General features: G+C 40.0%; 1 protein-coding gene across 1 annotated transcript in view; it reads left to right on the top strand.

Annotated features, from left to right (window-relative positions):
• Positions 1–15,423, top strand: part of GMDS (GDP-mannose 4,6-dehydratase) — a 422,135-nt gene that overhangs the window by 390,004 nt on the left and 16,708 nt on the right. The window lies entirely within an intron of this gene.

Consider the following 15,423-nt stretch of genomic DNA (forward strand, 5'->3'; position numbering starts at 1 on the left):
CCTTTTGTGACCTGTTGCCATCCCCCTTTACACATTTTTGCTCTGCTGTACCTCATCTTCTCCAGCTTAGCTGTTGCTCCAATTACTGGAAGGATAAATTAGCCTATGTTGTGCCCTGTCATATCACAGCTAGATCATTCTTAATAGCAAATGTAGGGCAAAAGCTACTCAGATGGTTCCACTTTGTGCTGTAAGCTATGAGACAGAAGTATCTTTTGGAGTGACAGGGCATGGCTAGGTAAATCAACATCACTTTTAGAAAGCCTGCAGGGAAGAGTTGATACTTTTTTCTGTTTTTTTTTTCTCTCTGGATTGAGAGTCAAGATTGCTGGATTTGTTCTGTCTCATCTGATCCCAAAAGGACAGAAACAGATGCTTTCTGCAAGGCAAGCAATTTGTGCAAGTGTTCTTTTAACTTGCATTTTAGTTTTTGTCATTTAATTGTGTACTTTACTTATTTGCATGGAAGGACCTTGCTTTAATTTGAATCACAAAAGGACTCTGCATCAAGTTCTAGATTACTTTTGTCCTCTAGATATGCACTAGATATTTTCTTTTCTTTACCTGCATTTTCTTCCCACAGTGGAATACTGACATTTGTTTAATTTAACAAAAGTCACCTGCTGCTGCTGCTAAAAGTACCCGAGGTAGTAACTCAGGTAAATTAGTTTTTGAAAAAGCTTCTCCATAATTATGTAAGTAGCAGTAGTTGTTGGTTGGTTTGGGTTTTTGTGTTTGTTTTGGGTTGGCTTTTCTTGTTTTTTACGTTCATATTCTTGCCTTGTTAGATTTCAAAACAGTAAAACAAGTTAGTATTTTTTGTTGGCTTTTTATGTGCTTTATGTTTCAGTGCTTTGAGTCATGTTCTGCATGAATATCCATAAGCATGAAATCATCACATTTTGCTTAGCGCACTTCCTCTTTGCACTTCTAGCAGAATTTCCACTGAGTGGTTTGTTATGTTAGTATAACCAACAGACAGCACAAAGCTTCTCTTTTAAAATGAGTGCAGGTCTTGGATATTTCTATAATTTTTTCTCAGTTTCTAATTCTGGGTCAGAGGTTCAGCCTTCACAGCATTGACTGCTTCTGCTAAAATTAGTAGGAATACTCATCTGCTCAACTTCAGATGTGTTTTTCTGCATCAGGGACAGAGCACTTGCAACCTAGAGATGAAGATCTGTATTCTGCTGGTTTATCTCCCATTGTTTTACCAACACTTGCAGTACCAAACCACCAGTTGTATAGTGCGGGGGGGGGGGGGGGCGTTCTTTTTAATTGGTTGTGAATTCAGTTTGGGAGATTTTTTTTTTTCCTTTGTTTTGTCTTTTAACTCTAGATCTTTGTATTCAGGAACAACTTTGTGAAACAAACACAAATCCATTATACTTTTTAAAACTATTTTAGTCATGTTTCCAGCTCCTCTTGTGCTGACATTCTACAAACTGGTTTTCTAAAAGGACTGTCACCATCAATTTTGCTTTTTTAAAGGACTTTAATTCTTTCAGCATGTTCATATGGTTTTATAAAGCCCCAGATACATGGCAAATCCCCTTGGTGTTGTAAGACAAGATTGCTGTTAAAAAATGTTTAGGCTTAGTCAGCTTCTTCTCACTACTGAAGTCATGAGGGACTCTGGGAAATGGTGTTTATACTAAGCTTAAATTGATAGGGCAAGTTTAATGCAATCAGGTCAAAGGTACAACTGCTTAGCTAGTCTCATCAACCACTCGGGTTTCAGCATCAGTTTATAAGAAAAGGCCTGTAATGATAACATCTGGCTGCGAGCACATGGGCTGCATTCTCTGTGCAGTGATTGAATGTAATTTAATGGTGGGGAGGAGCAAACTGAAGGGCAGCTTCATTCCTGAATTATGATCCCAAATAGATAAGGTACAACTGCCAGACTTTGATCACCCCTGTTATCAATCCACTTGATGAAGAGCCTTTCTCCAGCACAGCCTGAACGGAGATGTCTTCCTTGAAGGAAGGAGTGCAGTCCATTGCAAGGCCTTGTAGGGGGAAGTCAGGTCAAGGACAAAGTTTCATGGTTTCCTAGTGCATATGTGTGTGGCTGATTGCTGGTCAGGCATTGCTTTCAGTGAGTGCTGAGTGACCCAGGACAACTCTGAGGAAATGTGCTAGACAGAAGAATGAATTTGGCTGCTCTTCTAACGTGAGAAAGCATAATGTTCAATTATGTATTTCCTGTCTCGCACTATCCAAGTTGGTGTGTGGCAACCTAAATATTCAAGGTTACTGCCAGGCAGGCCCCAAAATATACACTTGTTAGGAGAAGGTAGATACCCAAGATATCCTGAGGGATTTTAATCACAAGCAAGTCTGGTCTGTTGATCTTAATTCAGACCCGAAGAAGGAGTCTGCATACAGGATATGTCTGGTTTTGCCAGCCAAATAAGGTTGTCCACAAAAAAGGTATAACCTTCTTTGCCTTATTTGTACTATATGATTTCCTATCGTATAATTTTTATTTCTTTTCTGAGCAAGTTTGTAGATTTTATTAGAAATTTTCTGTGTTAAATGTCTGCCCCAAGCTGAAGAATTTGGGAAATTTCAGCCAAAGTAATTTCCAATAATCATTACAGAAAAAAAAAATAAACGAATTGTTTTCAATGGACATCTCTAACACGTTGCTTTGAGGTGGGAGCTTGAAATGTGGTGATGCTGTGGCTTGTATGTCATTGACATACATATTTTTTCCTGTAAAAATCACTGCATGTTATGAGATTTAGAAAGAAATCACAGTTTACACACACTTAGCAAGAAGTCTTTAATTTTGCAGAATATTTAATTCATATTCAACATATTCAAACTTCTGATGGTGCTAAATGGGATGTGTTATTTCTGTGGATCATCAGGCATGCTCCTTCCACCCTGCCAATACCATTAAATGAAACTGAATGAATCTGAGCCAACACATGACATTATCTGTGGCTAGAGGAACCGCTTGGTACAGAAGGTCAACATTGTCTTTATTCCCAAGTATATTGCTTACATTGAGGCAGCACAGACCTCACAGCCTAGCAGGTTAGTGATTATCTGACCTAACTGTTTTCAGCAAAGGTCCCATGGAATTTTCTTTCGTTGCACAGAAACCAGGGAATTAGGTTCTTAGTTGCATCTGTCACTCAAAAAAAAGGTGTATACTCTCCTTTGTCTCAAAGAGCGTGTGTGGGTGGGCTATCTGTGAGTGACAACATTAAGAAGATCCATAACAGCCAACGTGGGACCCAAATGTTGAATATACCCAGCCTCTTTTCAGCCTGGAAGTCCTTGTAACTACTTACAATACAAGCTTTACTCTGGATGGGGGCGTGCATTTTTTTCCATTTTCTTTGCACATGCGTATGAACTGTTTCCATATTTGTGTAAGGATGTTCTTTATGATGTGTTTACATTGGGTTTACTGATATTCAATGTGTATTCGGTGGGGATGCCTTTCATTTGTGTCAAATGAAAACAGCATAATTCTCGGCAGTCAGAAGATGTCTCTGTTTTTCAGACATTCATTAAGTAAGGAACTTCAACATCCAGGTTAGTTCGATAAGGTTTGCCACTCCTTTTGAGCAACCAAAACCCAGGGAGACCAGACAACTTGCCTCTAGATCAATGGCAGGACAGACCATGGGATCTGACTCCCAGCCCTGCTCTAACCGTGAGGTAGCGTAGTCCTACTCCAGGGCCAAGGCATATCCCGCTGTAAGATCAGCTCTTGTACATGGTAATGGGTAGCATTTTACACTCTTTTGTCTTGTTGTGTGTATTTTACTGTGCACAATTCTAAATCAGGCAGTAAACCACTTTCTAATGGCACAGAAAACAGTCAGCCAAAGCTTGGCTCGCAGTTCTTCCACAGCTTTGAATTGTCTCAGTAGTTTTCAGTGCTTAGCCTAGCACGTGTAATGTGTCTTCTCATATAGCTGCGATAAGACCCTACTTAAAGCAGTAATGATTATATACATCATACTTCTAAATGTATAAACTGCTTTTGAACATACTGGAAAAGCTAAAATACCAACTGTTAAACCAATGAATCATACTTTGTAAGGGAGTAGTTTTATATATAATATATAAAATCCAACTGTATATGTATAGGGAGCGTGAATATTTACACATCACATGTATAAGATGTAAATGATCCTGATGAACGTGACTGAAGTAAATTATGTTAATGCTCCAGTTAGAACTATTTCTACATTAGTTTCAAAATGTTTTTGTTATACTGTAGGTTCAATGTCAGGAAGATGAAGGAATCTGGGCTTTTAACTGCAACCTCCACATTGCAGTGTGATTCTATGGGGATGTTCAAAATTAAACATTTGGTTTAAGCATTAAACACTAAAGTTTTCTTTTTAATTTCTAGGCTTGTATAAAAGCAGATTGGGAAATAGTTTACAATACTTCCTATTTGGGGCTTCCACACCGACAGTGTCAGAAATTATATCACTTCTCTACTATTTGCTTTTTATTGCTTTTCAAGAGGTAGTCTTTAAATAGCCAGCATGTAATTTTCCTTGTGATAAGTGATAACCTTTAAAACAGGCCTATTTTTCTTTTAAGAGGAGGATGCTTCCATCCCACCTCCAAGTTAGTTGACTTTATCAAGGGAAGCCACCCTCTGTCCCTGAGTCTGGCCAGTCCTGAAAGGTGCAGAAGGATTCATCACTAGAGGGAGTCATATTCTCGGTTTCTCTTCTCTATAGTCAGCTTGTGATGGATGGTCTTGCAACTGGTCCCATGGTGAATGGTCCCATGCAGCTATCTGCAAGAAAGATGGTCTAACCCATGCTGTCAGCTCCAAGTAAGGAGACCCTGCTGACCCTTATTTCATGCTTCAGGTGTCTCTTTCCAGGTGAAGGACCAAGGAGAGAAGGCAGCCTTCATGCTCCCTCTGCCTCCACTGGCATTAGGCCCCATCTTGAAGTCTTTGTGCTTGGGAGAGCGAGTAGTTAGCCCATGTCTTGCTATTTAAGGTGATGGGACAAAAACCACGGTGGGAGAAGAAGTCCAAATGGATAAGGGGGAGTGAAAAAACCCTTCTGAGAAAAAGGGAAGGGAAGGGAAGGGAAGGGAAGGGAAGGGAAGGGAAGGGAAGGGAAGGGAAGGGAAGGGAAGGGAAGGGAAGGGAAGGGAAGGGAAGGGAAGGGAAGGGAAGGGAAGGGAAGGGAAGGGAAGGGAAGGGAAGGGAAGGGAAGGGAAGGGAAGGGAAGGGAAGGGAAGGGAAGGGAAGGGAAGGGAAGGGAAGGGAAGGGAAGGGAAGGGAAGGGAAGGGAAGGGAAGGGAAGGGAAGGGAAGGGAAGGGAAGGGAAGGGAAGGGAAGGGAAGGGAAGGGAAGGGAAGGGAAGGGAAGGGAAGGGAAGGGAAGGGAAGGGAAGGGAAGGGAAGGGAAGGGAAGGGAAGGGAAGGGAAGGGAAGGGAAGGGAAGGGAAGGGAAGGGAAGGGAAGGGAAGGGAAGGGAAGGGAAGGGAAGGGAAGGGAAGGGAAGGGAAGGGAAGGGAAGGGAAGGGAAGGGAAGGGAAGGGAAGGGAAGGGAAGGGAAGGGAAGGGAAGGGAAGGGAAGGGAAGGGAAGGGAAGGGAAGGGAAGGGAAGGGAAGGGAAGGGAAGGGAAGGGAAGGGAAGGGAAGGGAAGGGAAGGGAAGGGAAGGGAAGGGAAGGGAAGGGAAGGGAAGGGAAGGGAAGGGAAGGGAAGGGAAGGGAAGGGAAGGGAAGGGAAGGGAAGGGAAGGGAAGGGAAGGGAAGGGAAGGGAAGGGAAGGGAAGGGAAGGGAAGGGAAGGGAAGGGAAGGGAAGGGAAGGGAAGGGAAGGGAAGGGAAGGGAAGGGAAGGGAAGGGAAGGGAAGGGAAGGGAAGGGAAGGGAAGGGAAGGGAAGGGAAAATTCTGAAAGTCCCAGTAGAACAAATGGAATAGATGGTAAAAGAAAGGCATATGAGGGAGGGGTGCAGGTAAATGGAGGTGATTTAGAGGGGAATCAGGCAAGTGGAAAAGAGGTGTGCAACAAAAGAGATCATGACTTCTTAAAAGGGAAGATATTTGAAGATCTTAGGGAGGGGAATAGGAAGATTTTTAACAGAGTATTTGTGGCACTGAAGTAAAAAGTTACGTTAATGAAAAAATCTTCACTGTCCATCAGCGAGAGCTGAAGTGCCATACTTACGCTAACTTTATATAGCAAATTGAGGAATGCAATAATTGAGGACAAAATGGAGTTTGGAAGACCAGTTTGACTATGTGACAGACAAAGGAGACAATAAGAGAAATAATCTGTTTAGGTTTCGCTTTGTGTTTACAGCAGACTCTGCCTTCCACTGGACAGGGTAACCAGTATCCCCAGCTATGGCTACATATGTAACAAAATCTACAAGGTTAAATTAATCCAGATTTGTGTTCCCTACAGTCTGAGCTGGGCACGTTGACTAAGGCCTCTCTAACACACGGTTCTTTTCTCTCCAAAGTGGCATGAGCTGTGTGAGAGGTTCATGGTTGCTTTTTCTTCTTGGGCCAGGTCCCTGAGACATGCACATCTGTGGTCTTCAGACTCTTGGAAAGGTAACCCTGCTCTAGGACACTCCTCTCATTTTCAGCTAATTGGATATACTGCAGCCTGTATTCTTGGATAGTCTGCTATAGTGTTTCCGTGCATGAAAATTATATGGGAAATATATAAAAGCATGTGGATTTGGTACGGGCTTATTTGTGTTTTTAAATAGAATGTAATTTGCTATTGGCAAATTAATCTCATTTATCCTAGTTTCATTTGTTTAACTGTGTAAGTAGAGTTATTCATGTGCAAAGGAGTTGGCAAACACTGCCAAATCCGCTAATACATCTGGCTGCTGAATATAGCATTTGGAAATGGAGTTATTTGCCATCCTCATTTTGTAGTATGCTAATTTCCATGACAACCTACTGTGACAGAAGAGAAACTTACTGCTTTGCCTGGAGAAAAAGCAAAAAGAAATTATTAACCTGCCAATATCACAGGGACTACCAGAAAACTGCAGTGAGCAAGACAGATTTGCAGGACTGGACTCTTGTCAGTGGTGGAAGTGGTCCCACTAACCTGTTCCACAATATATTTAAAATCCAATTCCAAACCTTTGCATTGATCTTTTCATTTATCAGGTTTCAGTTAGGAGAAGTTATTGACACCACTCCAGCTCTTCTGTGCATATGTGCATGTGGCTGCAATAAATATATAAATCTTAATCATACTTAGGGATTCTAGGTTAGGGGATCCCATGTGCTGTAGATGACACTAAAGTGGCTGCAGCATTTTGACTGATTTCTGTAGAATATCACAGTAGTATTATCTTCACAGAAAAGCTGTGCGCTGCACTGGCAGCTTGCCAGAAGCCCAAGGGTTGTATCATATTTACATGAAAGGAGCGTGTTGCCACCCTTGACATTAACACAGAGGAGTGTCCCAAAGACCATGCAGGTCCCAACATGCAATGAGCCATCTTAACCCAAGCAGACATGCCAGGAACTGTGTATTTTCTACAGCCAATGTACCTGTCTGCCTACCAAGGTGACAGCAAGCCTCATTCCAGCTGCACTATTAGTATGCTAAGTAAGCAGTTAAAAAAAACCCAGCAGTGCAGCCAGTATAATTATCTTTTATCTCACATAAGTTCAAAAGCAGGGCTTTCCTACTGCCACTCTGTTTTCATAGCCGTCTGCTCCAGAACCATTTTGGCTGTTGGTGTTTTACGTGGAAAATTAAAGGAGGAATGACTGTCATAGCTTCCTAATGACATCTTGGGGTTATTTTATATGCTAAGTCGTTGACATCTTTTACAATTTAAAAGCATACTGACATCATATACCTAATAGTCATATAGGACTGCCTGCATGTTTACAAATAAATGTTAGAATTCATGACAATCTTTTTTTCTCATGCCAAAGATGATTAAATAATTCAAGTCTGTTTTCTTCAAGCACTTTCTCTGTAGATAGAAATGCTTCTGTCTATATCTGTTAATTGCTAATAGACAAGAGTACTCAGACAACTGTATGTTGCAAGCTTCTATTTATTATTTATTTACAAATTACAATTGAAGAATCACAAAAAATAATTATTATGTGAAATAATTTTCCATCAACTCCACATATATTTGCAAATAGTAACATTTCAACTCTGCCTAGGGCTCCTTTGTAAAGAGCAATATTGAACTATTACAACTTCAGGTTAATAGCGTATCTTTTCTTGGTACCGCTTCCTGTGTAAGTCTTGCCTAGTTATCTTTTTCTGTCATGATGCTGTGGTTTTTTGGCTTGTTGATACTCTATGAAGTATATGTATTTCACACACTCCATCAGCTTTGTATCACTTCAGCATTCTTCATTAGCTAATGAAGACTGAAGCCAGGCAATTTATTTTCATTACATACACAGCCGATGTTCAGTAAACCTGAAAAGTGAAAAAGAAATATGCTAAAACATGCTTGTATCATTTTACTACTTTGATTATATCTCTGGCATGACTGTATCCTCATGTGACTGATACAGGGTGTATTTCTTCTTTCATTCATGTTAATGTACGTATAGTCTGCTAATGGAAGACCTATTGGTTTGTGGGTTGTTTTTTTTTTTGAAAGCCAAGAAATTATATCATTTTAAACCACCTTAAGGACTTCAAAAAGCTAATCTATACCATAAAGTATCTTTATATACAATTTTGAATTGGTTTTAGGGAAGGAAATTGGTGCATCAATAAACTGCTAGAGCTCATGAAACTGCATATCATGTAAGATCAGTCTGCAGTATATCTGAAATACCTGAAAGTCTGACAAGCTCTGTATTTGAAATCAAGCAAGTGTCCTGACTTGTTACAGTCATGGTGTTCAGCTGTGGTTCTGTAGCACACAATGTCAGACGTACCTGGTTGCATGAAGGTGACAAAGCAAAATCCACCAATCCCATAGGCATTTGTCTTCGGACAAAAATGTCAACCTGCATCTCTTGGAAGCGAGTTATGTTAGCAAAACAAAGCTAGCTCATCACATTCTTAAAAGCCTAATTTAAAAATCACACTTAAACAGACATCCCAGCATTTACTTTTATTAGGTGTACTTATGGTGTTTGATGAAACATTTATTCCCTGTCCATGACTGGTTATGTCATGTCTTGCTGTATCAGATAACAGTGCTATTCATAGTGATGGGGGCTTCATGCTGTGTACATTTCCAAGTGTTTAGCAGTGGACACCCACGATGAAGCATCAGTTTACTTCCCAGTTCATGTGCAAGATTCCAATAGCAGAGTAGGTGTTCTCGGTAATGATTTCAGCAAACCTAAGATGCGGTCAGAGTTGTCTTTGCAGAAGAACGGGAAACGCAGTCCTCAGTTGCTAGCAGGTGAAATATGGGGCTCTTAATCAAAGTGATCCACTGCATATCTATTTCAAATCTGACATATAATTTAAACTTGTGTGTCTGCTGTTTCTGGTTACAGTGCCATTCAGAGCATTTGTGTTTCAACACAGTAAGATGGCTGCAGTTGAAAGGGAAGTATTTTTTTTCATTTCCCATGAAGCAGTGTCCCATGGATGTACTCCAGCCTACTAGAAAACAGGCCCCATTTTTCTGAAACAACTCAAGATAAAATGCCAACAGCCAGTTGGCATCACACGTCACATCTTTTCAAACACATGTTTTAAAGAGAATAGGCCAAATTCCTTCCCAGCGTAGCTCCATAGAAACCCGTTGGTTTGATTCAGCAGGTAGCCAAATACAAACACTGTTATAGAAAAGATTCATTTGGAAACAAACATGGAAAATTTTTGAGTCAGGATGGTATCTGAAAATATTTGGTCAGTGGAATTAATACATTTAAAACACTTGGCTAGATTCACCTTAGGGTTTATACCACTTCTAATGTAAACTTCATGGTGGATCAGAGCCACAGATACCCACAGGACCATGCAAGCAACGCAGAGGAAAAATGATCAAAGTCCACCTTGCTTCAGGGAGCTGTCTGCAGATGACCCCAAAGTGGGACATGCTCACTGGGAAGATGAGGTGACTGTAAGGTGAGCAATGACCTAACACACTGCCTTTCCTTCAGGAGATGCCACCTTTTTGAATACATGTGGAACTGAAGTGGGAATTAAAGCTGAGAAATCAAAGTCCTTTCTACACAAGCTTCCATCTAGTAATAATTCCTCACTGAAAACAGGTTTCTTTAAAAGTCTGGCATTTCCTTTTTTCTAGTTCATATTTGAATGATGCAATGGCAGGAGACACCCTAGGGCATTACCACACTTCGAGAGGTGACTTCAAGGCCAGCAACACTCCCTGCATGCAACACTTTGCAGTATTTTCTCATACTTGGATTTGATGATCTTAAAGGTCTTTTCCAACCAAAATGATTCTATGATACCATTGTTCTCTCTTGCTTAAATATTTGGAGATGTCCATCACGCTTTGTCATTACATTTCAGCCTTTTGAAGAGTATGGAAGACAAATCTCTAGTGATGAGTTGAATAGATCAGCACTTGACAAGGACTTGAAAAATCTTCACCCGTGATTTCTGCAGACCAAAGCATTTAGCAGGATGTACAAAATACCTTTCACGCTTCTAGTAAATTATTCGGTGGTACCCCCCAAAATGTAAGATTAATTTGGATTCATTGCTGCTTCACACTGCATTTTAGGAATAATGACAAGACTGAACTCATGGAAACAGATCCTAATTTTTAGACCAATATAAACCACTAGGAACTCTGTTAAAGGCAGAACTGCCAAAAACTGAGATCAGGTCTCTATGGTTCTTGGCATAGGGGAAGCTGCTCGAGTTTGGTTCTCATTAGTTATTTAGCACTTACAGTATTTTTGTTGCTTCTGTTGCTTCATTCAACTAATTGCCAGGATTTTGAAGAATTTTATTCCATGGAGACAAATGCTGTGTTATTTTTTCCAAGCACTGTTAAATCAGCAGGAGTTACTTGTATGCAATGTTATAATAGCAGTTGAAGTAAAATGATAATGTTTTTCTTGGTTAAAAATTGGTTAAAAATATGTCAGTGGTCAAGCTATGTCAAAATGATACTGTGATTCTTCAGTTGCCAATGAAAAAGTAATCATGTGCTCCAATTTGTTTGAGCATTGTTTCCCCCACACACACTCACCCACTCGCATGTCCTACTTATTAAACACTGTCTTCTTTTTGGCTGCCAGCAATGAAAAGTAGAAATGCCTCCTCACATTAGTTCCCATTTTAATCACTTACTTGGCATAAGTATTTCCCATCTCTGTTTGCAGGCATTTGTAAACAGTACTCATGATAATGCACAAGGACAGCAACAATAACCAAAGTATGCTTTCAGGTCCAGGCCTTAACAAAAGTGTAGTAAGTTATAAAAATGTGGACCGACCTTTCAGCATCATGAATAAGAGCAAGCAAGCTACGAGGCAGAGAGTAGCAGCCATATGGTCATTACCTTTGACTTTAGCCTGCTTGGCAAAGATGTGTCAAGTGTCTCATTCAGCTCTTCACTGCTGTGCAAACATCTGTGCTAAAATTTAAACTCCCATTATATAAAAGGATACAATCAAATCCCAGTTTGATTCTCTAAGTAAAAGGAAATTCTGCTCATAAACCACGGGAACTTCTGTCTTCCTACATGTGAGGACACCACTTACATACTGTAGAGAAGTACTGGAGTATAAAAACTAATAACCAAATTGAAGAAAAAGAAAGGTGGGATTTTTTTTTTTTTCTGATAGCAGGTGCTTGCAGTAACAGAAGCATCTAAAAGCATGTGCTTCCAATGTATTTCTTGATTTTGTAAATATAGGCCTGTTTTTCAGAGGTTAACTTTACAATGAAATATTAATTTTTAAATATAAATATTTCATAACTTGAAATAGCAATGCCTCATCTGCAGGATAACCTATAGGCTGTAGGAACGCAGTAGCAACACTTGCATACATCTTGCTTACCTTCTGTGGACACAGGTAAGACACTTATTGCCTTCTTTTTAAAACTCCTGGTTTCTAGTTACACACCTTATTTTAAATACAGTAGTTTTAATCAAAAAAGGGGGAGGGAAGTATTGCTTGCTGTCTCTTTTCCATTAACTGCAATTCAGGCTCTGCTTCATCCCCCCAGTGCATTTGTTTCCATCTGATAAGTACTTTATTACATGTAGCATGATCTAGGTCTTGATGGGGCATTGTTTGTGCACAGCCAGGCAGGTGTTAAAGCGCCTTTCATCATCTTAATGACACATAAGCATCTCTAGGCCCTTCAGTGAGAACACCTACCTTGCAAGAGCGAGATATCCCATTTGTTTTGTAAGTAGAGTCCCTATTCTTGGCCATTTTGTCCTTACGGACCCAGAGCACAGCACTTTTTTCCATCATTTAATCTTTGTTTCTCTTCTTCCATGCTGTTCTCCAATATCTGTAGGGTAAGGTACCAATGAAGAAGATGGGCTCGGTCCCTTCATTTCTGTTTCTAGCCACTCAGCACAAGTAGCTCAGTGATTTAGGGATAGTTAGCTTTGGGAACAGATATGTGCCACTTAGAGTCCCCTTAGGAGCTGGCTATATCTCTAGCAGAACTATTGCAAAAGAAAAATGCATTTGTGTAACTGAGTAAAACAGATGGGGCAGAAATAAGATTATAGATATAGGTTAAACAGTTCTCTGCTGCGGCTCGGAGGAAGAGTGAGATTTGGGCTAAAGGGCTGGTCAGACCACCATAAGTGCAGTGGAGGAAGTCTGAGCTGTACTCAAGGTGCATTAAGGTGGGAGCTTGATAAGGTCCATTGAATTTGAGCGGCAAAATACGTTCCTTTAGAACTCCCCTACCCTAGGCTGGTGAACTCATAATTTTCTGAAACGATTGTTGTTTACACTCAAGTTTTCCATGCTTGGTCTTTCTCCAAAGGCAAATTTCGTTGTCAGGTTTTAGCAGAAACCCTGCTTCTGCTGCTTGGGTGGGCACATGTAGGGAAGAAGGATCTTTTTAAAACATCTGAATTTTATCATGCAGACAAAAAAAAAAAAAAAAAAAAAAAAAAAAAAAAAAATCGCTGAAATTTGGTACTTGGAATGAATGAAAGTCTTCGCTAATACCGAGCACAGCTGAGCTTTTCCAGGGTAACATGAAGTACATATTGCTTTAACCCATTTGGTTGAAGTCAAGAATGAAGTGACTCAATGTCCTGGCTGGTTATGGAAATGCTGTTCCTCCATGCAGAACTGATTTGAATATTGAGCTATGGCTCAATGTTGTCGATTTCAACATGTGATGGATTAACCCCACAATTTAAGAGCAACCTCAATTGTCCACAGAAATTGAAAACCCTCCTGGCAGAGTTGTGCAAGACCAGAGGGTTAGTTTGTTTTGTTTTGTTTAATGGGTTTGTAACCTTGCCAAGCAAAGAGGCAGACTGCACATCAGTAAGGACAACTTTTTTCCAGTTTCAATGCTCTGCTGAGATCACAACAATCTTTCAGAGCAGACCTTTAAGTCTTTTTAAAAATTGCTTTTGGTAAGATGTCTCTTTAGGGTGTTGAATTACAGCAAAGCTCATGTTTCCACTATATACTCTCAGATAAATCAGAAATTTTACTTGAGGCTTGCTCTGCAACCTTGGAAAAGTAGTTTCACCTTTTTGTCTAAGAGGACAAGAATTAGAAATGACCTGACAACAAATACTATGTAAAGTATTAGGTAAATAACATAAAGAAGTTATGTTGTTATTATAGAAATATGGAACTGAGTTACTACAAATACTTGTTTTATTACTATCATTACTATTCTTGAATTAGTACTTGTGGAAAAGATCTGTAATGTAAGAACAAATAGAGGACTGAAAGGAATAGTTTGTTTGACTGAAAAGGAAGAGAAAGGTGTTAGACGATTAAGAATCCTCTTTATGGTAGAGTCCAAGAAAAATATTCGATAAAGTTATATTGGTGGTAATATAGTGATCTTCCTGGTAGCAAAATTGGAGGTAATTCTGCTATCATTTCTCATTATTCATATTATCTACTACCACATAAGTAGCAATCCAGAAGTGCCCTGAGTCAATTTGTACCCAGAGCAAACTTCAGCATCCTTCTTGAAAGCATTCCAGATGTAACCAGAGTCGTAAAACAAAACAGAAAGTTGACGGTTTTATTGTGATGCACGTTACAATCAAGTAGTTATCTGATGGATCATCTGCTTTTTATGATCCATGATGAGAAATATAGCTGTCATATGAGGAATAGATTTCTCATAATAAAACTTACCTCTGTAATTTCAGCACCTGAATAAGTGCTGCCTCAGGTGCTGATTGTGCTAGTAAACATTGTCTGAAGAGCAATTTCCCCATCTGTTTCTCCTCCTTCCATCTAAATGCAGTTTGGCAACAAGTGTGTTTCTGCAATTCCCTTTCCTTCAGCAGCTGCTGCTATTAAAGATCTCCTATGAGGAGGTTCCTGTTAAATAGCTGGTGATGCAGGAGTTCACCTGGGGAAAGAAAAGCCTTTGCAAGGTATGTAGGTAAGTCTTTCTGTAGATAGCTAGTGAAGCAATCTCTCATGGGGAAGTTAACTGTCTGGTGGAGCAAATTGCTGCAAGTCACTGCTGCCATTGGAAGGGACTGAATTCATGTAAGTCATTTAACTCAGGTTTTCAGCATAATTAATGAGAGAAAAGCTCCTAGTTTAAGTAGATTTTGTATCTCTGTATTGGTTAGGCTTTTAAGTTGGTGTCTGGGTTAGATGTCTAAAATTACAGCTTTCAAACCCCTCATGCCATATTTATGAACAGCGTTTTCTTGATGGGAGAAAACAAAATACACATGAGGGCATAGATCAAAATAGTAGGTCCCCAGAAAGCTGCAATGATTTTCACCACTATCCATAAGACTTCTGGTCTAAATTGCATGGATGTTAAAAGCGAGGAAACCTCTTTGTCTAATGTGATGATTGAACCACAGGAACAAATTTTCCTCTCAGATTTGTGTTGCAGACCCCCTGTGTTAAGGAGAGGTTATACGTTTCAGCATGCTGACAGACACTATTACATGCTGTGCTTTATTCACTCCTGTTCTGCTGGCCTCCAAAAGTCCTGTGCGCTTCTGAATCCCTCTGCTTTTAGCACTTCTGCTGGTGAGGCTCCCAGTTGGGGGTGTGGTTTAGCTAAAATGGGTGCTTTTCACCAAAAGAATAAATTATTAATATACTACTGTCTGAAAAGGGTGGATCTGGAGCCAATTTACTGAGCATAAGTTACAATTGACTTTGGAAGTAATAACTTATGCTTTGAGCTTCCTTAGATATATAGCCAAGGAGCTGTCTGAGTGCATGTGGTTTTACACATCTTTCACCTAAATTAGAAATCCAAGTGCAAAACTTAATGTGCAGAGATATCATGGAGATTTGTGACCTTCCCAGGAAGA

The sequence above is a fragment of the Leptosomus discolor genome, chromosome 8 (assembly GCF_034619465.1).
Source record: "Leptosomus discolor isolate bLepDis1 chromosome 8, bLepDis1.hap2, whole genome shotgun sequence".
NCBI classification, from domain to species: Eukaryota; Metazoa; Chordata; class Aves; order Leptosomiformes; family Leptosomidae; genus Leptosomus; species Leptosomus discolor.